Consider the following 25,624-nt stretch of genomic DNA (forward strand, 5'->3'; position numbering starts at 1 on the left):
TGGGAAAAAATCATCAGAACCCGGGGTCATAATTTAAAACTCCAGAGAGGAAGACTCAATACCAATGTCTGAAAGTATTCCTTCATGGAGAGGGTGGTGGATGCCTGGAACGCCCTTCTTCAAATGTGGTGCACTTCCCTTCTATCTCCTTCTATTGGTCTGAGATTCTCTCTTGGATTTATCAGATTGAAAAAGTGAACTGCCCCTCGGCTCTAGCCTTAATCTTGTTAGGTTATAATTTGAAGAATTATACTGCTTGTTCTTCTAATTACTCCGCTCTGCTGATTTACAAGTTAAAAGCTACAAGGCACTCTATTGCTTTACAGTGGAGCTCCTCCTTCCATGCCCTCTTTATCCTTGTGGATTCAAAATCTGTGCTATATTTATGCCAAGGAGCATTTGACACAGGAGGTCAGAGACTCATTATTTGTATGTTATACAAATTTGGAAGCCTTTTTAGGATATGATGGGTAAGGATGGGAAGGATGTTCCTCTGGGGGTTGAGTAGCCCTTTACTGAATGGTTATCTTTTCTCTTGCTTCATCTTTTATAATGCATTCCTGTGCTAGATATTTTCTTTATTTTTTATTGTAATTTGTAGCTATGAGACTTTCTTAGCAGGCCACAAATTTTCTCTCTTTTTACTTGTTCAGGTTCTCAATGTTTTCTTTTTGTTTATCTTGGGGGTCGATACTAGTTGATATAAATTTTGTGTAGGCTGATTGGACTTCCTTTGGATCACTCTATACTGTGTATCTTGCATTGTCATATATTCTTGTTGTTTGCTTCTTGTATTGATCCATTGTGTTATATTAAAAGTCTAATAAAATGGTTTTAAAAAAAAAAAAGTAAGGATCTCACCAGGCTATCCTTGAGTACAGACAAGGGAAGGAGAAATACCCAAAGGTTATAAGCACAATGCTAATAATCTACACAATAAAATTTCTACTCTACAAGCCCTAATTGCAGAGCAAGCTTAAATTAGGAAGTTTATGCAAAAAAAACCCAAAACCCTTTTATGCCAACTTTTTTTAATTGTACAAATGGTAAAAATATTTAGGTACACTTGATATGGGCACTTTTCAACTTATTTGTTTTGGGGCAAGATAAGGGAGTACATTTTACTCACATACTTTGCTTGAAGTTTCAAAATGAAAGAATGTATATATGTTCTTATAGAAACAAGCTATGGGTAGAAAGCACATTTGCATCTGTTTTTTTCTTCCAGGGTAATTTTTTTCATTGAAAATAGGATCCATAAAGATGAAAATGTCTGATGTATTATTTTTCTCTCCTAACAAAAACATCCACAGAAATCCCTCTTGATGCTGCTAAAGCATTCATTTAGTTGCATTGAAGAAGGGCAATTTACAGATAACCAGTCTGGATAAATTATTTCTCCCTGCGTAAATGACTTTGAATTTTTTTAAACTCCACTTAACATGTGATGTAGTAACTTTTAGCATATATGTAGTAAACATTTTTCCAGTAGTCTGATAACAGAAATAAAAAAAATGCAGTTACTAAATAGCTTAAGAACAGTATGCAGCGCTGGGAAAGCTAAACAGCATACTCATGCATTTTCCTTCCTGGTTCCAGCTCCTGTCTTCAAAACTGGATCAAAGTAAGATAGCATATAGGGCAGCATGACAGTCCTGAGGGGAGAATTGGAAGAGCCAATAGGTCCCTTGAAAGGAGATAAAAAAAAAAATAACAAATTTGGTGAGAGGACAAACGAGATGTGAGTGCATGTGTCTACCTATTCATTGTGAGGTAGATCTTAAGTATGCCGAATTTTATAAGATAGGCGTGTAGCCGCGCCTATCTTATAAAATCCGGGGTCGGTGCACGCAAGACTGCGCAAAATCGGCAACCTGCACGCGCCGAGCCACGCAGCTGAAATCGGAGCGGCCTCGGAGGGAACTTTCCTTCCGCGTCCCCCCCCTTCCCCTATCTACCCCACCCCCCAGCTCTACCTAAATCCCCCCCTACCTTTGTTGTGCAATTTACGCCTGCTTGAAGCAGGCGTAACTTGCGCGCGCCGCCTCGGCATTCCCTGGCATGGGCTGCAGTGCCAGGGGACTCGGGACCGCCCTCCCGGCCCGCTCCCGAACCATCGCCATGCCCACAGACCCACCCCGGTTCACCCCCTGACCCCGGACATGCCCCCGGTCACGTCCCTCTCCCACCCCTTTTACGAAGCCCCAGGACTTACGCGCATCCTGGGACTTTGTGCATGCCGGCGGTCTATGCAAAATAGGCGCGCCAGCGCGCAAGTGCCCTGTGCATGTAAATCCAGCAGGATTTACACGCGCAGGGCTTTTAAAATCTAGCCCTGTCTGTATCAGTAAGAGTCTTGAAAGAGCAGCAAGATGGTGTAGTTGGTGAGAGAAAGGTGCATGGAAAGAAGGTGACCCAGGGAGGAATCTAGTCATCTTAACTCATGAGGGTACCATTATCTGGCCATTTCCTCTTCTACAAGCACCTGTAATGTAGGCCTTGCAATGCTTAGATGATATACCCTGCAAGAGCTTTAAAACTGACACAAAAAAAAAAGCGCTATACTCAAACCAAACCTATTGATGATCTAAGAAAACAGATTTTGAGATCCATAGAGCTTTTTCTACACAAGCCTTGGAATGCTGTCCGTAGTCTTTGACTACACTTGTATATATGTTTCTGTTATATAAATAAATTAAGAAATATTTTGTTCTTCAATTGCTTCTTTGTCTCTTTGGTGCTCTCTCCTTCTCTGATCCTGTCTTCTACTGCACATCTCGTATACCTTATCCTATTGCAGTAGCCACAACTCTCCCATCTCTTACCACCAAAGTACCTCCAGCCCCCATCATATCCATCCTTTTAGTGTCAGAGAGGGAAATCTGCCAGCCCTGACTCCAGAGGTCAACTGCATCTGATCATCTTACCTCTATGAGCACCATGTAGTGTTGGGGCCAAGGCTGGGCTGGTGCAGAGAATATGAAAAACTTGGAGAACTTTATGGGTGGAGCCCTCAAAAGAACTATAATCAGGAAGTGGGGACCATGCCCAGCATAGGTTTATATAGATAAAGCAAAAAAAGGCCAGACAGGTAAAGTAGTAATACAAAATAGAAGAAACTTCACCCCTTAGTTTTTAATATTTAATCATAAGAAAGGAGGAAAAGACTTCAGAAAAACAATGCTGTGGCTATAAAAACCTCCAACCTCCCTTCTATTTCTTCTTTTTATTAGTGAATGCAGTAACTAAAAAAGCAAATCTTCCTTACTTTAAAAACTTACTGTTTATTTCTGTGAGAAGCAATAAACTTTTTAAAAAGAATAAGGTCTGGGAGAGCCTCAGAGTTCTCTAAAGGGAGCTCTGCAATCAATTAAAATGAATTGTTGACCTCAAAGAACCTCTCAAAACCTAGACTGCTATTATGGGTGAAAATATAGAACATCTGCAATGGCCTTTGACCTGACTATCCACATCCCTAACAGCAATAATCATCATAATCAAGCTGCTCTATACTTCGACACTTTAAAAACCTTGTGCCCTCTATATTATGGAATGTTATATTGTCTTGATTTTTCAGCCTCAATAACACATACTGGTACTTGTGCAATTTCAAGCATGTACATGCTAAAAAGTTATATAACATACAATGCCACAACAAAATGACAATCTGCCAGCTTGACAATTAATAATGGTCACCTTGGTCACCTAAAAGGTTAACACCTGGTCCAAGGCAATTGTTACATTTTGGGGTACATTTTAAAAAACAGTACGCCGGATTTTAAAAGATACACGAGTAGCCGCGCGTATCTTTTAAAATCCGGGGTCAGCGCGCGCAAGGCTGCGCAAAATCGGCAGACTGCATGCGCCAAGCTACGCAGCCTTCCTCCGTTCCCTCCGAGGCCGCTCTGAAATCGGAGCGGCCTCGGAGGGATTTTTTTTTGTCCCCTCCCCCCACCTTTCCCTCCTTTCCCCTATCTAACCCACCCCCCGGACCTACCTAAATCCCCCCCCCCACCTAGTTCGATGAAATTACGCGCGCCGGATGACCAGGCCCTGACACAGGCCGCTGTGTCTGGGCATTCGGCCAAGCCCCCGGACTGCCCCGGACCGCAGATATGCCCCCCCGGACACGCCCCCAAACCACAGACATCCCCCCCGACCGCCCATTTTAGCAAGCCCCGGGACTTATGAGTGTCCCGGGGCTTTGCGTGCCTCGGCGCGCCTATGCAAAATAGGCGTGCTGGTGCACGAGTGCCCTGCGCGCGTAAATCTGGCAGGATTTACGCACGCAGGGCTTTTAAAATCTACCCCTTTATGTTTTAGCAGGTGTTCATTTATTTTATTTATAAATTGAAGATGATTTATAAACTGTTTTCCTGACTAAAATAATTCATCCAAATCAGTATACAGCAAACTAGCATATGTGTGGCAGCATACTGTTCTATCTACCATGCAGAATCTTAAACCACTTTTGCATTTGACTTTCCTTCATTTACGTGTGCACACATACTAATGTTTTATCAGACTGGCTTAGGACGCATACGAGGTTACTATTGCAAAACATGTTAATGTTGTTGTTTTGTTAAATAGCCTTAATATGCGTATTAAATTTTATTCCATAGCTTTCATTGTTGCTATCACAGATCAATGGTTTAGTGCATCCCATGAAGGGAATGTGACTATAATGGGCTACAATCCTTCAGGAAGGATAGGGATGTCAGAATAGGAGGAGAAGAAGCTCTTCATGGAAAACTAATATCAAAGCACTTGAGTGGGACTTCCGGTTATTTGCTGACCCAGGCAAACATTCATTGAAGGAGCTCCTGCAAGCCTTTGCAGTTACAATGGTGTCATAACGAGACCAGGTCCTGGCTTGGGTTGTGCCAGAGAACATAGGCATCTATACTCCAGCAGTTTTTTTTCAAACAAAACTGTTATTAATAAGCAACAAAGGACAATCAAAAATTGCTTACCTCAGCAAAGTGAAAACAAAGTGATAGCAATCATACATATAGGGGCAGATTTTAAAAGGTACACATGCGGCGTACATTTGTGCGTGCAACCTGGCGCGCACAAATGTATGCCTGATTTTATAACATGCGCGCGCAGCAGCGTGCATGTTATAAAACCAGGGATCGGCACGCGCAAGGGGGTGCACACTAGTGCACCTTGCGAGCTCCAAGCCCTCAGGAAGACCAGCTGGCTTTCCCCGTTCCCCCCCCACCTTCCCCCAGCCCGAAAATAAAAATCCGTACCTTGATCTCACAAGTTACACCTGCCAAAGGCCGACTGCCGGCGAGCGATCCCCTGGCCCAGCGTCCATGCGGAAGCCTCTGGCCACGCCCCCGCCCCACCCCCAGACCGCCCATTTTTTCAAGCCCGGGGACTTACACGCGTCCTGGGGCTTTACGCGTGCCGCCGGGCCTTTTGAAAATAGGCCCGGTGCGCATAACCCCCCTACGCGTAAGTCTTTGAAAGTCTGCCCCATACTGTCTTAGCTTAACTTCTCTTCCCTACATTTCTCTGGGCTTCTCGTGTACCTTGTAGGCCTGATTTCTTATCCCCACTTGCAGAGCACCACCCTAGGTCCAAAGTCTTCCGCTAGGTAAAGAAGCTTGATCGCTTAGAGGCTGTGGAGACTAGGATGAATAACTTAGAAAATCCCATGATGATTTCCCATCAAAAGATCGAAACCATGGAGTGTTAATTTAAGTTCTTCAGAAGTAAAATTTAAGACCCACGCACATGGCACGTGTGCGCATTAGCTGGTGCAAGCACATAGACGCATCAATTTTATAACATATGTGCGTTTTCTAAAATCGGCTACCCGCTCGTACATGTGCGCATGATTTTATATTGAAATGTGCGAATGCTGTCTCAAGCATGTAAGTGCGGAGAATTTTAGTAGGTATACGCAGCAACACATTAGATCTTTTTCCCAGTTCCCTCCCAGTTTGCCCCAGTAACTCGATCCTTGAAACTATTCTCCAGATATCTTTCATAGATATTCCCCCAGGTTCCTGTAAAGCTCCTACTGCTACACCCCATGTAAAACCTATTGCAGGTGCTGGAACTGGTATATTGCAATTCATTTGGGTTCACAGAGGAGACTCAGATGACGTAAAAATATTTTCCATCAGAGATTCCACATTAACCACAGCAGTAGAAGCATTTAAATCTCTATCACTTTTTAAAGACAAAAACAATTTATCTCACTCATTAATCACAGCACCAGGTTTTGCATACTCCAGCATGAGTAGGACTGTTGAAAGAGGAGGTGGAAAGCAGGCCTATGAACTAAGAGAGGTATTAGCAGAATTTGAACCTAGAGTTACCTATGGTAATGAGTCTGCTTGGAATACATGGAGATTCATGAGTCCTTAGATTGGAGTGGACATATAGGATGAAATTAACCTTCCCCTTTTCAATTTTTCTCCAACATCCAAGGATTAGAGAAAATCGGCACCAAAGGGCACACCCCTTAGGTGCGTGGTATTGGTGTACCACTTCTTATCCCCGGTGCTAAGAAGACATTAATGTCAGGGGGCTGGAATGGGCAGCGTCGCCCTTTAAGGCCTTCAGGAGGTCTAGCCGGTTGTGGTCACACTCATTACTGCTGCATGCCACTTCCTATGCTCCAATTCTCAGATGATGTCAATGTGGGATGGGGCTGGAATGGAAGGCATCTCCCTCTCAGGCCTCCAGGAGATCTGGCAGGTCATGAACCCACTCACTACCATTGCATACTGCTTTGACTTCCCGATTTTCAAATGGTGTCTACATCGGGGAAGCTAGAACGGGCAGCATCTCCCACTCAGGCCTCCAGGAGATCTGACCAGTCACGATCCCACTCATCTATTGTACTTGAAGACTCGACAGTGGCCGATGTTACCCTGATATATAAAAAGGGCTCTAGAGGTGATCTGGGAAACTATAGATCAGTGAGCCTGACTTCAGTATTGGGAAAAATTGTGGAAACTATTATAAACAAAATTACAGAACATGTAGACAGACATGATTTAATGGGACAAAGACAGCATGGATTTGAGAAGTCTTGCTTCTCAAATCTGTTATATTTTTTTGAAGGAGTGAAAAAACATGTAGGTAAAGGCTAACTGGTAGATGCGGTTATTTGGATTTTCAGAAGGCATTTGACAAACTCTCCTCATGAGATGCTTCTAAGAAAAATAAAAATTCATGGGATAGCAGACAGATTAAATTATCTGTTTTCACATTGGAAAAAGGTAAACAGTGGAGTGCCTCAGCGATCTATACTTGGACCAGTGCTTTTTAACATATTTATAAATGATCATGAAAGGGGTAAGACAAGTGAGATGATCAGATTTGCAGATGACACAAAATTATTCAGAGTAGTTAAACTACAAGCGGACTGTGATAAATTACAAGAGGATCTTGTCAGACTGGATGATTGGGCATTCATATGGCAGATGAAATGTGGGCAAGTGCTTGATGATGCATATAGGAAAAAATAGCCCATGCTGTATTTACATGATGTTAAGGGTTACCACCCAGGAATAAAATCTGGGTGTCATAGTTGATATTTACAATTATATCATCTGCTCAGTGTGCTGTGGCCATCATAAAAGCTAACAGAATAATAGGAACCATTAGGAAGGGAATGGCAAATAAAACAGAGGATATCATAATGCCTCTGTATTGCTCCATGGTTAGACCGCACCTTGAATACTGTGTGAAATTCTGGTTGCCATGTCTCAAAAAAGATATAGTTGCACGTATAAAATACTGAGAAGGGCAACCAAAATGATAAAGGGCATGGAATAGCTCCTCTATGAGGAAAGGCTAAGGAGGTTAGGGTTGTTCAGCTTGGAGAAGAGACGGCTGAGGGGGGATATGATAGAGGTCTACAAAATCATGAAAGGACTTGAACGGATAAATGTGAATTGGTTATTTACTCATTCAGATAAAGAGACTAGAAGAAATAGGACTGCATAAAAAAACTATCGACTGGTTCAGATCATACCTAAGTAACAGATTTTTTTTCAAGTCCAAATTAAAAATGTATTGTCAGAAAAAATAAATCTAAAAACAGGAGTACCACAGGTATCAGCACTCTCCGCAACACTCTAACATTTACTTGCTTCCTTTATGCCATCTCCTAGTAGGCCTGGGAATCATACACTACATATATGCTGATGACATTCAACTATTACTTCTCATTGAAGACACAATCGAAAAAACACTAAACCTAGCAAACATGTACCTAGACATCATTAAACAGCTACTAAACCAAATGGAGCTAGTTATTAATACCGAAAAAACTGAATTCCTACATTTAGAATGGAAAAATATGACTGTCATTCAAACAGCAATACTGCTTAAAAATAATCAGAAAATAGAATTAGCTGAGAAAGTACGGAACCTCAGGGTGATAATTGACATGGAACTCAGCCTCAAACAGCACGTATCACTAAAAGTCAAAGAAGGATATGCTAAACCTATGGTTCTCAGGAGACTAAAACCTTTACTAACATTTACAAAATTTCGAACAGTCCTACAAGCACTAATATTTGCTAGCACCGACTACTGTAACGTCCTTTTTTTAGGATTACCATACACAACAGTAAGACCACTCCAAATACTGCAAAACTCTGCCCCATCCCCGGAACGCCCCCGATGACGCACCGGCCGCGACACGCCCCCAACACGCCTTCCCCCCAGGACATATGCGCGTCCTGGGGCTTGTGCGTGCCACTGAGCCTATGCAAGATAGGCTCAGTGCGTGCAGGGGGTGGAAGGACGCAGCTTTTCAGTGGTTACGTGTATCTTATGCGCGTAACCACTTTGAAAATCTGCCCCTATGTGTTCATGTCCCACATAGAAACCTGAGATCCATTAAAGCCCTCCTAACCATCCCTTCTGTCAAAACAGCAAAACTGACCCAAGTTAGAGAACAGGCATTATCCTTAGCTGGACTGATACTATGGAACACCATGCCCCTAGAAATTAGACTACAGAGAGATTTCAAACTTTCCAAAAAGAGTTTAAAAACCTGGCTTTTTAAACAAGCATTTTACAAAGAGAACGGAGAATAGTAGAAAAATGAAAGCAGGCAGCAGAACATCAGAATACAGCACTCAGGTCAAAATGTGCTATTTTATTATTTTACGTCATCTTTAACATAAAAATATACAATCTAATAAAGTTATGCATGTAATTAACACTGATACATGTAGGAAAAAGGAAAAGATTTATAACATTCAGCAAATAGTCTTTATTATGAAAGTATGTTTCCGGACTTTAATGGCACTTCTTATAGATAGTATTAACATATACAAATCCCAAATTTCTATATATGCCTTTCTGTAAACCATTGTGATGTAGCAAAAAGCACGAGCAAAAAAATAAAATAATAAACATAAGCGGACCCAACTCCACGGGGTGGTGGCTGGGTTTCATGAGGACTACATCCTGCTGTCCTGGGAGAACACCTGTTACAGGTAAGCAACTCTGCTTTCTCCCAGGACAAGCAGGATGGTAGTCCTGCTTGTACAGGCTGACTCATATTACAACAGGCCAATGGTAGTCCTGTTTGTACAGGCAGGATGGTAGTCCTGCTTGTACAGGCTGACTCATATTACTACAGGCCAATAGCAGACAACTCATGCAGCAGGCACAATAATTGGGATGCTATTGGCAATGATGAGGCAGCCTGAAATCACAGCAGGTGGTTATGGAAGGAGTTGGGAATTATACTTGAACAAAGTTTTTCAAGACAGATTGGACAAAGGCAGAGTCTTGATGGATTTTCTTATCTAAGCAGTAGAGGGCTGCGAATATGTGAAGAGAGCTCCATGTCGCAGCCTAGCAGATGTCAGCAATTGGTACTGAACAATAGTGTGCTACTGATGTTGCCATGGCCTTTACAAAATGTGCCTGCACTCACCCCTGGAGAGGAAGGCCTGCTTCCTCCTAGCAGAATTCGATACAGTCTGCTAGCCAGTTGGAGAGAGTTTGTTTGCCCACTGGAACTTACAGCTTGTCTTTGTCAAAGAAGCAAATAGTTGGGTGGATTTCCTTTGCAGTGCAGTGCGGTCTAGATAGAATGCAAGTGCATGCTTACAGTCCAAGGTATGCAAAACACTCTCACCCTGGTGAGAGTGAGGCCTTAGGAAAGAGTGGGCAGACTATAAACTGAGTAAGGTGATAGGCTGTATCCACTTTAAGAAGAAATTTAGGTTGAGTACGGAAGACCACTCAGTCACGAAGGAACTTAGTGTTGGGTGAGTATGAAACAAGAGCTTGTAACTCACTGACCCTTTTAGCAGATGTCATGGCTATGAGGAAAATAATTTTCCATGTTAGAATTTTAATGTTAAAGGAATGCAAAGGCTCGAACGGGGAACTCATGAGCCTTGTAAGCACTACATTTAAGCCCCATTCTGTAACCAGTGATCATAGAGGAGGCTTAAGTCATAGAAATACCATGATAGGCCGACTCATAAGGGGTTGAGCCTTTAACAGGGCATCCCCTACTCCCTGGTGGTACACTGAGATGGAACTGAGGTGTACCCATGCAGAGGATGTCTGGGGACCAGAATCTGAAAGGTATCCTAGATAGCCTAATAGAAATAGAATGGGGCAGGAAAAAGGGGCCAATACATTTTTGTGAATGCCATTTGGTAAATCTTGCCGATTTCGTATGGAAGGTTTTCGTGAAGCTACAAGTACCTGAGAATATCAGTGAGTCTGTCTTATGAGGTTGACCTGTGGGCAGGCAAATTGGTTCCTGGAGTGATAGGTTGAGAAGTATGGGGAAGCATATTTGTCAAGGCCAGTATGGGGTTATGAGAATCATTGAAAACCTGTCCTGCTGTAGGTTCACAAGAGTTTTGGCTATGAGCGGTATCGGAAGAGATGCATATAGGAGGCCTTTGTTGAAGGGGTGAGCAAAGGTGTCCATGGCTAATACATTTCGAAGCCTGTGAAGGGCGCAGAATCTGTCTACTCTGTGGTTCGATTCAGACGCAAGAGGTCGATAGTTGGTTGACCTCAGCACTAGAAGATTTTACTTGCTACACATGGATTCAGAGACCACTTGTGGGGATGGAGACATCAATAGAGATGGTCTGTTAGTATGTTCGGTATGCCTGTTAGATAAGTGGCCCAGAGATGCATGAAATGTGCATGGGCCCAGCCCCAGAACTGTGCGACTTCCTGGCAGAACAGATAAGAGACTGTGCATCCCTGTTTGTTCGAGTACCACATTGCCACTTTGATGTCTGTCTGTATCCACAAAGTTTTGTGTGAGAGGCAATGTTTGAAGGCATAAAGGGCATAATGCATGGCTCAAAGCTCCAGGAAGTTGAACTGAGACTTTTCATGGAGTGGTGTCGACACATTTTGGGTTTGGAGGGTGTTGATACGAGCTCTCCAACCCAAGTTGGATGCGACCGTGGCCAAGATCATTTGAGGATTTGGTTACTGGATCGGTGATATGGATCAGGGACAAAAGCGTTTGAATGGCTTAGAGCCACTGAAATCTTAAAATCCACTGAGTTTTTCTCATGGCTAGTCTGGACATAGGAGTAATGTGGATCATGGAAACCATGTGGCCCAGCAATAGAATAATTGATGGGCTGAGGGAAGAGAAGTGGACAATTTGATAGGATGTCTGCACGGTTGTTGGGCAGGAAGGCCATTGTGACTGTAGTGCCCAGATCTCCATATGGGATTTATGGTAGTTGATCAGAATTCCCAGCCAAATGTAGTAGATTTATAGTGAGTCTTAGAGAAGTTAGAGCTCCTTGTTGGATTGACTCCTTATTGGGCAGTTGTCCAGGTAAGGAAACGTGTGAATGCCGTTGTTCTTTGTAGATGAGCGGTAGTCACTGTTAGGCATTTGGTGAAATACACAAGTTGTCGAAGCTAGTTCGAATGGCAGAACTTGGTATTGAAAATGTTGTTGACTCACTATGAAGTGTATAGAAAGTCCAGAGAATAGAGGCAACTCCCTTGTAGTAAGGAAAGCATGGTGCCGAGAGACACCATTTTGAACTTTTCTTTCTGAAGAAATTTGTTGAGATTTCGGAGGACCAGGATGGGCGGAGGTCACCTGTTTTCTTTGAAAGTTGGAAATAGCGGGATTAAAATCCTCTGCCTTGTTGCATCTGGGGAACGGTATCCCGAGCCCTGGTCCTCAGTGGGATGAACTTTTCTGTTTTCTGGCAAGGTTGAAAAATCCAGGAGCCTGCCAGACTAGTGGTGCTGGTGTGATCTGGATATCAGTTGGTATCAAGCAGGAGCGTGAGTAGTAAAAGGTAACCCTCTTTGCTGTGCAAGAAATGTAGAGAGTTGTCGCAAGGTCTCGTGGTGATCTTGCAATTGAGCCACTGTCTGCTGGACCTTGTGCAGTAAGAGATTATCTGTGGTGCATGGCAGATCAGCTAGTTTATCTTGGACTTCGGGCCATAAATCAGGGGCCGTAAGCCAGGTTCACCATCTAGCACTGAGTCCTGTTGCTGGCAACGGGAGGACACTTCGAAGCAATCATATATTGCTCGAATTTCATGTGGATGGCAGAGAGGTTCCCTTTGGTATTGTGTTAAATATAGCTGGTAAATAGCAATATGTGACACCAATATAGTTCTTGGAAGAAGTTACGACCTAGACCCTCCCAAAAACTTCTGGTCCTTTTTAGTGACCAGGTCGAAAGGGATGGTTTCAGACATGTCCTTTATTTAGGTCTCGATGGGATTGGTGCCGAAGTGGGATTAGAGTACCCATTGCCGTTTGAGGATCCTGGGATAGGTATAGGGTTCCATGGAGGCTCAGAAGGATGAGTTGGCGTCAATGACTTAACTGTCGTTGGTAGGTGCCACAATGACAATGGTGTGAATATCGATGGTTCCGGTGTTAGTAGATTCCGGAAAGCATCTAGGACAGCCTGACAAATGAGGACGTCCAGCTCCTCCATGAAAGCTGGTATAGGTAGTGCAGCTATAGGGGGAGGTTAGGCGTTACTGGCACTTCCACATGAATCTGTGGTGGCTCAGTACCCAGTACCGGTGTCGGTGGGGAATGCCTCGGTGCCTCAGGTGCAGAGGAGCATGGAGACTCTTGTACCCAGGCTCGCTTTGCAACTGGCTTAATGGACATTGATGCGTGTGGTATCAGTGCCGGCACCGAACAAAGAACCATGTCTGTGCCAGCGACGATGTTTCCCTCGGTGCTCGGCCTGGTCATTCTCCAGCACCGAGAAAACTGCCACTGATGTCCAGAATGGTGTCGGTAACGGACGGTTACCATGGCAGTGACGATGTTTCCCTCGGTGCTCGGCCCAGTCATTCTCCAGTACCGAGGAAGCTGCCATCGATGTCCGGAATGGCGTCGGCGAAAGACGGTTACCGTGGCAGTAACGATTTTTCCCTCGGTGTTCGGCCTGGTCATTCTCCAGCATTGAAGAAGATGCCACCGATGTCATGGATGGCGTCAGTGACAGATGGTCACCGTGCTGGTGATGATGATTCCCACGGTGCTCAGCCCGGTCATTCTCCAGCGCCAAGGAAGATGCCCTTGCTGTCCCAGATGGCACTGGTGATGGACGGTCACCATGCCTCTACTGCTCCTAGCATTGTTTCTCAACTAAGGATTGCACGGGGCTCTGGTTGAGAACCCGATGTATGGAGCATTTTCTTTAGTCGAGGGCATCGATGGAGGTGTCGATTGTGGCTTCGATAGTATCGACGGAGGTACCGATGGCATTGACGAAGGCCTCGATGAAGGCACCGATGGCATCAATGGGGCATCAACGATATTGACGTGGCCCTGGCGGCATCGACGGTGACTACAACAGGAACTGTGGATGCCCCAAACCCTCTAGCCCCAATGGACCTAGTGGGAGATCGCAGCAAGGACACTCTCGGTCATCATGGGGCAGACCGAGGTTGACAGACATAGGGAGAGAAAGGGCCGCAATTCTGTTGGTAACCCGGGGGAACTGATAGTGAGGTGACAGGAACCGACCGGAGAATAGGGCATAGTACTCACTGAGCGTCGATGAAATGTACGCGAAGGGAGACTCGTGTAGGGAAATTATTTGTAAAACTTGAAGTAAAACTTGAAGTAAAGCTTCAAGTGTTTCCGTGAGGAAAAGTTGTGAGAAAAATTTCACAGAACTCCTAAACGCAAGGCAAACTGCAGCGCAGAAAAAAAGAGACTGAAGGGAGACCCCTGTGGACACAGGGATCATGGCATGCTCAGTGTGCTCAGTGTTCCGTAATAGGGCTCCGCCTGATGACGTCTCCCATAAGTGACAGGGGTGGAAGGGAAATAGAACCAAAAGGTTACTAAGGGCCAAGAGTAACAGATAAGTATGAGAAAAAAAAAAAGTGTGTGAAAGCTTGCTGGGCAGACTGGATGGGCCGTTTGGTCTTCTTCGGCCTTCATATCTATGTTTCTATATGTGAGGACTACCATCCTACTTGTCCTGGGAGAATGATGTTGGTTATCAACTAAAAAGTCTAACAAGAGGATTTGATTTATACACTGCAGTGCTAGCTGTAGTGTACAAATTTACTCCTTTTCATCACTTATAAGGCTATAGTTCATTTCTGATGTCAGTTTTTCTATGTATACCTCTGAATGTGTCTGTAACATCACCCCACTAAACCCAACCTACCTCCCAAAAACCCACCCCAGTTCAAAGTGTCCCTCTACAGTGGTACGGGTATAGAGAGTATCAGACTAACCCTATATAGAGGTGCTCCCTCAATCCCCCTCCCCCTCCCCCTCTCCTCCCACCCTCTTCCCTCCCTCGGCTCCTGCAACTCATGAGGAGCATTAGCAAAGAGACGCAGGCAACATACACACATTGCCTTTTCAAAATTTGTGGTTATGCACAGCAGACTTGTTGCTGCCCCCTTTCCATCTTCTTATTTCGAACATGTGTACATGTGTGTATGTGTGCTCTTCCCGGCTTTTTAAAATTTGCGCTGCTTGCAGACGGCCCACAAACATGCGCATGTGGCCATTTTTGCGCAAGCAACGCCTTTAAAATCTACCTACTTTTGAAGGCTTTCTTGAAGGACAATGTCAGTTGTTTACTTCGGTCCAGCTATGGAGATTGCTCGGTGTAGATGGGCAGGAATAAGTGTCCAGACTAGCTGGCCAAGTTTGTCTTTTTCCTGTCAGCTATGTTACTGAATAAACAGAAGATTTTCTTTTCACTTACACCATTACAAACCAGCAGAGCCTGACATGATCCCACACATCTTCATAAAAGCCACGTACAGACCTGCCAAAACGGATTGCCATTTTCAGCATCCAAGAAAAAAAAAATAGGTAATGTGAACAATTATTTTTTAAAACATATATATTTTCTACCATTTGCACAAATGTGGACAGATGATTCAAAAGGCAGTCTAGATTTCATCAGACACTCATGCTTCCATGCTCTGAAACCCTCTCAAAACATTAGAAGGAATACAAGCTGCCATGTGTATGACAGGGAACCTCTTTCATCTTTTTTTCTTATACATGTGTATAAGTTTGGTATTGTTTTCTCTTTAAAAGTTTTTGATATAGTGTTTCTTTTATAGAGATTTGTAAAAGTATTTATTTTACTTTAAACCAGGAAACATTAGTGAGCCTTTTAAGTGATTATTTAAAGGTTGCTGTAGAGTAAATTAAATGCATCATTGGTTTCCAATTACAGTATTTGGTGAGAAAGGAATGTAAAAATGCACAATAGGGTAGCAGCACAGCAAAGTGAATATGATTATTTCAAAATGATATGGTGGGGAAAACGAAAATGATTTCTGAACTGTTTTTTTGGGGTTTGTTTTGTTTTTTTTTGCTTAGGGAACGTGTGAAAATTCCTGACTAGGCAAATAAATCATTGAGCAGATAAACTAAGGGATCAGAAATAAGGACTAAGCCTGGGTTTTCTGGCAATGCTGATTTCAGAACAAATTTCCTAGTGATTTTGCTGTAGAAATACAATATGCAACTGAGGGTTCAAAGGAATCTTTTGAAGAGCAGGAATAATTTTCAAATCCCATGGAAAGCTTGCAGCCAGGTCCAAGATTATTTTGCAAATTCAGTGCCGGTGGAGTTTTGTACCCGTGAATTTTCCACCTGCTGTACAGCAGGCACTAAGTATGGATGGTAAAGCATGCATGGTGATTTTAAAATAATCCCTGATGCATACTTTTACCTTGTCTGCCCTACCCTGGCTCTGGAACGTTTTCCCATGGCAAAAAGATTGGGCACTCTGTCCATTGATGGGAGGTTATTTTTCAGCTTGGGGAAATTAACTGGGTAACTGCTTATTTCGGTAAATTCCTTTAAAAGCTGTCCTTCCTGTGGTCACATTTTCACATATGTGTTTCCTCCATCCAGAAGCTTTTAATAAGCTTCAGCATACTCAGGAAAGAACATCCAAACTGATATTAACCCAGAACACTCTATGACAGAACAAATCAACAGGAACTGCAATAAGTAATTCAATAACTTTGTTAATAGTATTGCAATATTTTACAAGGAAATGCATTGCAGTAAATTGGCACTTTTAGCATTAACATTCTATAATAATTTGTGTTCTTTTATATCACTTTTATTGGAATTCTTCCAAATCAATGTAATTTATCCTTAAAACATGAGACTTCTTCATGAAACCCATACTTCCTCTGTTGAAGAAACAGAGTGGAGGAAAAAGAAGGCATCCAGCTGCTAGATGTGAATTTTTCTGCTCCATTCTATCCAAGATTACCTTCTGTTATTTTTCTAGTATTGCTACAGCAAGAAGAGTGTCAGCATACTTTCCCTTCTGAAGATTCAGTGATGGTTTTGTGGGCTGGAAAGATGATTTCATGCTAAAAGGAGGAGGTGAATGATCATCATTGCAGGGTGTGGGTGAGTGTGGTGAGCCTATCCATTCCCCTTGTTGCATAGGAGGTGGATCCTTGGGCTGAGGTGGGGTTGACACAACCTGTAGGTGAGGGCCTATGGGTCCCCACCGTCAGCAGGTGGAGTGGGCTGAAGCTGGAGGCGACTGGAGCTTCACCTATACCAGCCCATGTTCCCCTCGGGTTGAGCCTTTGGGTGCCAGGGCCGGCAGGACTTAGGCAGGCCTCAAGGTTGAGTATAGGTAGGGGGTGCTTCAGCCCAGAGACAGCAGTCAGCAGGTGGCATGGTCCTATATAGGAGCAGGTTCTGTACTCACACTAAATCTGTGGTAGAAGATAGACGACCAGGCACTGAGGAAACCCAGAACTGGAACACTGGGGTTGTCTGAGGATGGTGCAGGAACTCGCAGAATGAAGTAAGGAAGGCAGCAAATGCTCTCCAAGGAGCGGATAAGCTCTGAGTGCAGCAAGGCCCCCAAGGAGCGGGTACCTAGGTCATTCAGATAGGACAGCGAGGCAAAGTCCCAGAATGCCGGAAATAGCAGGACAGGAATCCTTGATAACTCATATAGCAAGAGGACAGCTGAGCTTAAGTATGGTAAGCAGATAACGTCATGCAGTGGGGAGACCCCTGAGGTTCCCGCCATGACGCGTTTAAGAAGGGGGCAGGCGCACATGCGCCTGTCCCCTAGGTAACCCCAGATGGAAGATGGCTGCCGAGAGCGTTCATGCCTTCCCAGGTATGCTATGAGGGTCGGCATGTGGAAGTGGAGGCCGCCATCCTTCCCAGACTCGGAGCTAAATAGAGAAAGGAGGTGAGCAGCAAAGGTTGCAGCTGTCTATGACTGACAGGTGCAACACCTCAGAGATCCTCTGTGCTGTACCATGCTTTCTTTAATATGCATACTATGTTTGTGTCCACCATCTCAAATGAGAAGCTCTCATGCATTCACCACACTTTGTGTAAATAAATATTGCCTTAGATTTATCTTGAATCTATCCATTTGTACCCTTATCCCATAATCTCCCTCATTCCAGAGCCTTCTTTCCATTAAAAGAGGCTTACTGCCTGTGCATTGATATCTTGGAGGTATTTAAATGCCTCTATTATAAGAACATATAATTTGCTATTCTCGGTCAGGCCAAAGGTCCATCAAGCTCAGAATACTGTAAGCAACAGTGGCCAATCCAGGCACAGGTATTTAGCAGGATTCCAAAATGTTGAGAGATTCCATGCTGTTTAACTCAGGCATAAGCAGTAGATTCCCTAAGCCCAACTTAATAATAGTTTTTTTTTTTTTTATATTTCTAACAGGAGCTTGTCCAAACATTTTTAAACCCAGCTAAACTAACAGCTTTTACCTTATCCTCCAGTAATGAATTCCGGAGTTTGTCTTGAGTAAAAAAAATATTTCTCCAATTTGTCTTAAATGTATTATCTAGTAACTTCAATGCATATCTCTTAGTCTTTGTACTTTTTGAAAGAGTAAACAACCAATTCATATTTGCCTATTCCATTTTACTCATTATTGTACAGATCTCTATCATATCTACCCTTAGCCAACTCTTCTCCACGCTGAAAAGTCCTAACCTCTAGCCTTTGCTCATAGAGGAATCATTCTATCCCCTTTACAGTTTTGGTCGCCCTTCTATGTATCTTTTCTAATTCTGTTATATAATTTTTCAGATGCTATGACCAGAATACTCAAGGTGCGGTCCCACCATGGAGTGGTACAAAGGCATTATGATATTCTATGTTTTATTCTCCATTCTATTCTTAATAATACTTAGCATTCTATTTACTTTCTTGGCTGCTGCCCTTCACTGAACAGAGGATTTCAATATATTATCCACAATAACACTTAAAATAATTTTCTGGATGGTTAATAAGTAACCTTGTGTTGTCTAGCTATAATTTGGGTTTTCTTCCCTACATACATCCCTTTGCACTTTTCTACATTAAATTATATCTGTTATTTGGATGCCCTGTCTCTCAGTCTCACAAGGTCCTCTTGCAATCTCTCACAATCCTCTTGTGATTTAACAACTTTGAATACTTTTGTATCATCAGAAAATTTGGTCACATCACTCATTGTTCCCATCTCTAGGTCCTTTAAAAATATGTTGTATTTGTTCTTTCTTACTTCTGAAACTTTTACCACATTCAGAACATGTGAAAGGTCTCTTCTGTGAATGTTTCTGATCTACTTGTATTGCTTCTTTATGTCTGAGGATTTTGTGGACAAAATAACTCAGAATAAATAACAATCAGTGTGGGATAGCCATGCTGGGACTATAGAGGGGTAGAACAAAATGAAGAACTATCAAACAGATGAAGTGGAGGAGAAACTTCTAATTTTTTTTTCACATTTTTGTTTGTGGAGACAAAACTATTATAACTCCAGTACAACCAACAAAGAAACACATAGGGTGTGAGAACCAGACTTAGATCCAAAGAACAAACAGCACAAATTCACCAAAAATCCCATGCTGGTACATAACGGCAAGATTCCTAAGGTGGTAAAAGGTCTTGCTATATCTATTCTGTCTACCTGCCATTTGCCTTATAACACCTTAAATGTCTTACTCCTACACGCCACTTACCTGCCATGCCCCAGATATACCTTATACCTTAGGGCTCTTAGTGCTAGCACTAACTACCTGCCATGCCCCTTATACCATTTTAGAGGTCTTGCTGCTACTACTGTTCCTACCTGCCGTGCCGCTTATACCATCCTAAGGTATACATTCTAGGACTTGGCAGATAGGCATGTGTTTGTAAGATCCCTATGGTGGAATATGAGGCATGACAGGTTGCCAGAGTGGTAACAAGAACATTCCCCATTTCTATTATGGGTTGCTGCTTCAGACACATGCCAAGGGGCTAATTGCCTGCCATCTGACTGGTGAAAGGAGCTGTGGGATCAGCTTGGAGAAAAGTTTTTCCCACTTCAACCCCTTTTCTTTGGCTTTTACTTAGAGTGTCAGAAGTGGTCCCCAACTTCCATCCTCCCATGATGCCAGTTCTATGGAATGCTGCTTCTCCAGGTGATGATGCATACCAGCATTTATGAGTGCATCATTTGTTTCCCTCAACTGATTTCCTTCATGTAATGAATGTATTGAGCACAACATTCGCTCTCCCTCACTTTGAAGTTCTTACAGATCAAGGATTTCTTCCATGACAAATTCTCTACATCCTTGGATACTAATGCTGGCACTGTATTTGTGGTACAGGGTAGGCCCTGAGGAACAATGCCATGGACACCACTCATGCTGTCTACTTGCACTGCCTGTTCTTCCTCACATCCTCAATTTTATCTTTCTCCCCCATCACTGAAGTAGAGGCTATGATACTACTAACTATTCCTCCCAATTTTTACTTCAGCTAGTAGCTCTTCAATATCTTATGATTCATAGAATCCCATACAAAATTCTTCCCCAGAAGCAGTTGATGCAAATGCTTCCTTCACTGCCTCAGCAGCAGTAACTAAAAAAGAACATGCTGCTAGTACTGAGCATTGAACTCTGCTACCCCTGCTGCCCTGCTACTGTCTGCCTTGGATGGTTTTCCTATCTTTTCCCTCTGCTCCAAAACAACAGGAAGAGGTGGTGGTAACATATCTTCTCCACATTTCAATTTCTTCTGGCTAGAGCTGCCTTTCTGGACTTGAAAAAGCCCAATTTAAGTGCAGGACTGCCTTTTTATTGCTGCCACTACTAAGATTGCCAACTCTGCCAACATTCTCTTGTCTTTCCTTTTCCCGACATGATATAATTTTTTCATGTTAGTGTTCTGCCTACTGGGGCTTTGGATATTACAAAAAAAAAAATTATTGGTACTGTAACTGTACCCCCACTCACAGTATCACTTTACTGTGTGTGGAGAACTGTATGTCATACTCACATACATAGTGTAGGTTTGCTGTGCTGCATACAATGCCATACACAATACTGACAGACTCCATACACAAAAAAACTGTTAAACACCAACCAAAAATTGGTAAAACTCTTCTCTTCAGTCTCTGAACATTCACTGCTCACCTCACTGATGTCCAAAAAAATTTACTAGTATTGCTGCTACTCTCCATAGTATCTCCCACCCTAATCCTTTCCTAGTGAAGAGAAAAATGTAAATCATCAGCAATTGCCACTGGCTACCTTTCTCTGGCAAAGTGAGTGAGACCATTGCAGCACATTGAAGATTAGAAGCAGCCCTTTGCCAGTGTCAAAAATTCTAAAAAGCTTTTTTTAAAAGCTATGTGACATCTTTCTCCTGGCATGTCATTCTCTGACCAAAGTTAGAGAGGAAATATAGACTGCTTCTTGCACATGCTTAGACTTTATAGTGGGAGTGGGTCAGTCTTACTTGATCTAGATAGCAATAAGCTAGATAAGAAAGTTGCTTCAAAGTGATATGTCATGTGTGTCATTTCCTGTCCAATGTGCCCTGACTCAGCTCTGAAAAGGCATGTGGTCACACAGGGATGGGCTGATTACTAGTTACCATTTTTTTTTCACCTCAATAGTACACAGCTGTAGACTTTAGTGGGCATAGAAATGAATGGAAAACAAACAAATGGGATGAATAATATTTGTTTCATTTATTTATTATTTTATTTATTTATTTATTTAAAATTCTTCTATACTGCACCTTCCAAAGTTTGAGGCAGATTACAATGACAACATACATAGAGATAAAAATAAATGAATTAACAAATGAAAAAAACTATTTTAAAATAAAATCTAAAATTATCACAAAGAAAAAAAGACAAAGAAAGAGAAGATGGGGAGAGGCAGTGTGGAGGGAAACTTGAGAAGGCGGTAATGTCAAATCAGTATAATATGGGAGTGAGATGGTTAATCTGGAAAGGTGCATATGAATAAATGGGTTTTCAGTGCTTTTTTTTTTTAAATATTTAGGGTCAGATGGATTGGTGCAGGGAGTGAATTCCAAATGATGGGGGCCAGCTATGGAAATGGATCTTTCGCGAGTTAATAACAGTCTAGTAGATTTTGGGGAAGGGATCTCTAAGAGCAATTTGTTCTGAGATTGTAAAACAAGTTGATATTATATATATAGATGTAGAGTCGATGATAGCCAGCAGTTTTTATTGTGAATTAAATTGAATACAATGGTAAGTAATTTGTGGACTTTGTTCATTTCATAAACACACAAGTGAAACAAATAGGGACTCATTTCAAACACATAAACATCTATTATCCAAATTTGAGAGGGAGAAATTTTATAATTATTGAGGTGAAGGAGGTCATAAAGCATTGAGAGTTGTTGACTACATTTGTTTTCAACAGCCTTTAGCAATGGAATTTCAGACAACTTCATCTTTTATACAGATGGTACAACAGATGTTATCACTTCTTTTATTAATTTCTTAACCACCTTTCTTAAAGTTTTGCTCAGTCACAGATCCCCTTACATCTCCTCCATGCTACTGTGTGTTGCACCATGAATGAATGGCACAAAAGGGATTACAGTGAAAAGCTTACTAATCCCCTAAAGACTATATAGGAATTTCTTAATGTAGGAAGCAATAACCCTCAGCATTTGAAACAATATATTCTCTGTAGGTTTGTTGTTTCCTAAAATAGAATGAACATCTTTCACAAATCCTCAAGGAATAAGGAGCTTTAATGCTGCCGCCTTATAAATGCAGAGAAAGCTGGTGAAGCTAACAGTGTGTTTATTAATCATTGATTCCGATACTATAGGATAAAGTGCTTATAATATACTAATGTATAGTCTGTGGATTTTATACTCTAAGGTTATGTGAAGATTTTAATAACCTAAGGCATTCTATTGCTGGGAAATGTAAGGAGAAAGGGGTAGCATGATATCCATCACTTATTCTATACTAGTGGCATATGTAGACAATTTACCATGATATACTATACCATTTATTATAACATTGTATTAATTTGTATTAATTGGATGCCCACATTCCTGTTTTTTTTTCCTTTGGACTGTGGAGTCCAGTTTACCCAGTCCTTGCAAAGGACTATAGTACTATAGTATGACACAATATTTTCAAATCATAAGATATTAAAATACAGGACACTGCCATTGAAATTTGAGTTAGGTAATATGGATTACATCCACTCCCTGTTAAACAGGAGAAGTTCAGTTTGAACCTTCTGAAAATGAGGTGTCAAATTCAAAGTACATTCTGATTCATTGATGGGAAGAGGAACACTGTGAGAGCAGGTACTTTATAGTACCATATGAATAAAGGTACTTTGTGGATGACACCTAACTCTGCCTTTCCTTTAGTTCTCCATCCTTCTCCTCCTGCCTATCTCTCTTGCTTTGACTTAGAGATGTGCTACTTTCTGCACACATCCAAATTCATAGCTTTTCTTTTCTGCCATACTCACATTCACTTCCTGTAGGGTTTCTTTATATTGACTCTTTACCTCTCTCTCTCTCTTTTTTTTTTTTTTTTTTACTGTTGTAAAACTGGGTGTTATTTAATCCTTTCTTCTCTTATTTATAGTCTCTGCTAGTCTTTCAGCAAAAGTTGCTCTCTTCTCACATTTGTTGCCTGACAACATTTTCTTCCTGTTCTTTTCTGGTAAAGATTATTCTAATAGTTTAGTCACTGGTTCTCCCTGAATCTGATCTTCAGTCACTTCAGACAGTCCAAGCTCAGGGCTATGCCATCTTTTTTTTCTCTCTCCCTGCTACTTTCACACTGCTTCCTTCCTCTTCTCTGGCTCCCCATTAACTATCACTGCCAATAAAAAAAATTATTGTATTCACCAGTCTTCAAGATGTATAGTGAAGATTCCTGCCAATGACTTGCATTTACATGTGCCACCAACCACCAAGCTCAAATTTAGTCATCTGAGACCACATCTTCCTGAATATTAAATCCCCTAGATAACTATTCTGGACCCAACCCTGACATAAGAATCCCCCTGCCCAGCCAGCAGGACAATAGCAGCTTACCTCCTACTGGCTTGGCTTTCAGTAGTGTCTAACTGCGTTTTGTTCCAGAAGAAGCTGAAATCAGTGTTATTTGTAGAAGCTTTTTCTTAAAAGTAAGTTTAATATTCTCATTTTAGATACTTTCATAAGGGAGATGTTGGAGTTGGAATGGTTTTGTGTTGTATGTTACTAAGATATTTTTGTATTGTATAATCCATTTAGAATGACTGTTCCATATAAACGGAATATAAATCTTTTTTTTTTAAACAGTGAACAACACAGGTAGGGATGTATTTTCTTTTATTTTATGTGCACAGAATGAAATATGCACATAAACAGTAGATAATGCATTAAATTAAATGTGCATGTAAAACAAATTCAGTGAACACAAATAAATTGTTAGGAAGCGCTAGAAGAGCAGTTCCACTTTCAGGGAGAATGTGTGTTCTTGGACCACGGCTCGACCCCAGAGGAACTCCGAAAAGGTGCCAAGGCAGGCGAGGCATGCCCGAGCATGGGCAGGACAGGAGCAAGGCTGGACTGAAGACAAGTGATGGAATCCAGAACTGGAACAAGGCTGGGCCCGACCTCTGCTGAACCTGCACGCACCAGTGTGACCCAGCAACACAATGCTGGTCACGAGAGTAGCCCTCTGGCCACTTGGAAGCCCTTTCGGACCCACCGCCTGGGAACGACAAGTGCGTGAGGCCAGACGGAGGCTGAGGACAGAAACATGGAGACAATGATGAAGACTCAGGTGAGGACATGGATACTCAGACATGGACTCAGTCGAGGACTTGGATAAGACAAAGACAGGCGAGAACTCAAGGTATTCGGATCATTCAGAGATAGAAGCAGGGAATCAGGAGTCAGGCAAAGTACTGGGTGAGCACTGCATCGCAGCACACACCCTACCCAGCCATCCCATGGGCTGGTCACGGACATGCTGGACGTGAAGCAAGATGAGGTAAATGGAAGCTGAAACTGGGACATGGCAGAAATACTGAAGAGGCCTGCACCGGGGCACACCCTGCACAGCCACCTATGGCTGGTCGCGGATCACGCTGGATGGAGCAGAAGCAAGGGGACTCCGTAGACTGGGAACAAGAGACACAGGAACAAGGCTTCAGAACAGAAGTCTCCCAGAGGCTTGCGCTGCAGCAGAGAAGAAGGCCTTGCACCACGAAGTGCCCTACACAGCCATCCCGTGGGCTGGACATGGACCACGACGTGGCACGCCAGGAAAGGTGGGCACAGGAACCTGGGAACTGGATGCAGAAGTGAAGACAGGGACATCAGGATCAAGGCAACTGGAACACAGAGCATTTGGAACATCAGGATGAGGAACAACAAGTCTTTCAGGAACAGAACCACAAACAGGACAACTGGAACATCAAGGCTTTCAGGAAAGAACTCACAGGACGACGGAACATCAGGAATGAAGGCTCAGACAAAGACAAAGGAGCTCCAACAGGAAACACAGGACCTTGAAGAAGCGATGGACATCAGAAGACTCCTGGAGCGAAGGTCTGGACATCCAGGAGTGAACTGGCTCCTTGCGAAGGCCACGAGAGACTGACACAGGGCCCCTTTTAATGGGCTGAAGCAAGGCAGGTCAATGACATCTCCAAGGGCCACGGGGCTTTTTCCCACCGCTGGCCCTTTAAATGCTGAGCTGAGGCGTGCGCCTGTGCCTAAGGGGAAGCAGGAAGAGTCAGAAATGCTGGCAGCGTCCCTGCCACGTGGAAGGCCCGAGTTGGAGCGGCTCCCTGCCGCGAAGTCAGAGGATGGA

The sequence above is a fragment of the Rhinatrema bivittatum genome, chromosome 1 (assembly GCF_901001135.1).
Source record: "Rhinatrema bivittatum chromosome 1, aRhiBiv1.1, whole genome shotgun sequence".
NCBI classification, from domain to species: Eukaryota; Metazoa; Chordata; class Amphibia; order Gymnophiona; family Rhinatrematidae; genus Rhinatrema; species Rhinatrema bivittatum.